General features: G+C 31.1%; 1 long non-coding RNA gene across 1 annotated transcript; it reads left to right on the top strand.

The window, feature by feature from the left end:
• Positions 1-249: 249 nt before the first annotated feature.
• Positions 250-2,813, top strand: LOC124417545. The gene is made up of 2 exons (XR_006932502.1): positions 250-305; positions 1,979-2,813. It is a non-coding gene; the product is annotated as an uncharacterized LOC124417545 (long non-coding RNA).
• Positions 2,814-3,087: the final 274 nt, after the last annotated feature.

Here is a 3,087-nt window from a genome sequence, read left to right as displayed (position 1 = left end):
ATTAACGTAATTAATGTAATTGTAATATATCTACATTGAGATGATTTCCTAAGACATGTCTCATTTTGCAATTGATGAAAATACTGGAATAAACTGTGTGAATCTGTAGACAGAATTTATAACAACAGTAACTGTAAGCCTTAAGAAAAGATGAAAAGCGCTTCCTCCAGTGAAATGGTGCCAAGTTATTTTTATATTCTCATGGCACAACAATATTGCTATAACTATTATCAACGAGTGATTAAATTTAAGACTCCTGTAGATAATCTGGAGGAGAAACAGTTATGATAAACCATTAACTTAAGGTAAGCTTAAATCCATTTATGATTTTCTGTTCTTAGTTGTATGGAAACGCCATGAGATGTGAAGTCCTACAAAACAGTACAGAATTCAGTATGTTTTCATATTTGTCATGCTTATCATTTTGTGATTTTCAAAAATATTCCATATTGGTTTCTCTTCTCAGCAAAAATTGATACAAGTCTAACCATTTGTGTACTCAAATTTGAATGGGAGTTGCTGACTTCAAATTTTGAAACCTTGTTCAGGAATATTTTTATAATCATTTCATATGACAGCTGACATCTTACAGTCTTAAAAAGATATTTTTGCTAATAATAAAATTTAACTTGAATAGTCTTCTATTGAGAAAATTGAGAAATATCAAAAAAGCAGAAAGAGGCAGAACAGAAGAGAGGTTAACTTATTTATTTATTTATTTGTTTGTTTGTTTATTTATTTATTTTTTTTAAATTATTTTTAAATGTAATAGGAAGGTACAGGGGACTTTTGTGATTTCATAATGGCCAAGTTGTGTTACACTTTTGCTCACAAATCAAAGGACTGAATGCTGCTAAAACTTCAATATTTAAGGGAACTGCTCAGGGCCAGCAAAATGTCAACCTTTCTTTAGAGATTCAACAATATCTTTCTATTTCTCATCTCCTATATACGCATAATAGTCATTCAAATCCCTGGGATGTCTAGGATACTGATTCTTGTATAGTATCTAAAATCCTGGGTCAAACATGAATAACTCTAACCTAAAAAAAAAATAGGCGAGGGGGAAGGGAAAAAGGATCTGGGAAGGAAAGAAAAATCTGTGGTTGGATGAGGATCATGCAGGTTTCTTTGGTGTCACAAGAAGACCCCCCACAGAATATCAACATGAGCATTCACATTAATAAGAACATCCCAGATTAGCAAAACAATAGAGGAGTTAAAGATAACTATAGTTTTCACATATAACATTGACCAAATATTTAAAAAAGTAAAATAAAATAAAAATGGTAGAATGAAAGCTTACCATTGATATTATTCTGTGGACAGAAAGTTAAAAATGAAAATATTACAGGTACAATCTTTCATTAATCGAACTAAACTCTAGCATGCATTAAACCTTAATATTCAGGATTCTTTCCAATTTTGTTAGACTTTTATTGTCTTATGATGGAATTTAAAAGCCTGATATTTTTTCTTAGATGAAAAATTGAGCTGCAGACTGAAAATTGGGTCAGAAAATGCTGTATTTGATTCACTTCAGGAGTATATCTTGTACTTAAAAAGTAATACTTATACCCTTGTTCAAAACAAATCCAGGACAGGCTCTGAAAGAGCAAACACTCATCAAATGTATTGTTTCAGCTAAATATCTTTCCATTTGTAAAAAATGTTGAGAAAGTCCAATAGTTGCCATAATACTAGATACAAAATATTAAAGTATATCTGAAATTCAGAAATATATGTGTTCAGGAGATGAAATACTGCTCAAGATAACAAAAAATTATCTATCTGATAATTATTTTAAAGAAGATTTAGACTTAATTTTAATTATTGAGCGGAAAACACTGAAAATACTTGAAGAGTTTTTGGACAAGACTAGATATTTCTGTTATCTCAAACTGAAAATCTCACTTGGCAACTTCTAATAAAACAATTCTGTTCTAAAACAATAATAAAAAAGCTGTTTATATTTCAGATGAAGGTCCCTGTGAATTTATCTTGTTCTGAAAGCAGTGTCTTCTGCAATGTTCTGCTGGGTCTCCGAATGAGGGTGTCATCCAGTGACAGAGCTGTCATTGAACACCAAATGAATCTTACACTTTATCTTGCTCCCAGAATTAGTCCTGGACATATGGCTGTGAATGCTTCTGGAAAGGAGGACTGAATAACTGCAGAGAGGGAACCCTAAAATAAGCTACCCTTGTTTCTTAAAAGCAAATGTACCAAATCCTGCTGTTTGATTTATGATTTTGACTTAGAGCCAGTTCAAAGTTCTATCAGCAAGCAGATTGACAAAGCTGACTGTATTAGCACAACTGCCGAACTATATTACTTTGCACAGTCATGGGATTTTTTTTTTTTTTTAATAGCATATCTCACATATTTGTTATTAAAACTAATACATAGTCTGCTAATTAATAATGATTATAAAGAATGGGTGGATTAATTCTGCTGAGAAATACATAGTATTAATATTTGTGAGTGCGAGTATGTATGCACCTATCTTTGTGTGTATATTTATATGTAGATACATACATGTTTTACATTTACGTACACAGTAACTGTGTATATTGATCCTGCATTTGTGAATTGAATATTGGCTGGAATGTTTTATACCTCAGTGTACTGTTCTGCTCTTTTAAAGTACAAATGGAGGGTGATTATATAGATATTACCTACATATTATGCTAGTAGCTCTATCTACTAGCTACTGTATGCGTACATTTTCTGTATGTCTATAGTATATATAGCAAAATCTGTGATCTAATAATGATGATTAGGATGAAAAAATAAATGGAAAAGAGATGCTTTATAACCTCTAACTCCATCTATGTGGTATCTCCAAGAAAGCAGACCATCTTAGTCAGTACCTTGTGGTATGAATTAACTGCTTCTACAATAAATTATGTAAGTAATGTGAGTTACAATAATGTATAATGAATCCTTTTGTGTAATGAAATAATTTATTGTCAAGATTGTTTTTGTTTTAATAGACAAAGACTACTTCACAGAGTGGCAATTAAAATTCAGTATAATTGTTTTGTTGTAGCTTGAAGACAACAGTCTTAACATTTGTCAGTATGT

The sequence above is a fragment of the Gallus gallus genome, chromosome Z, assembly GCF_016699485.2.
Source record: "Gallus gallus isolate bGalGal1 chromosome Z, bGalGal1.mat.broiler.GRCg7b, whole genome shotgun sequence".
Classification (NCBI taxonomy): domain Eukaryota; kingdom Metazoa; phylum Chordata; class Aves; order Galliformes; family Phasianidae; genus Gallus; species Gallus gallus.
This window is presented reverse-complemented; position numbering and strand designations above follow the sequence as displayed.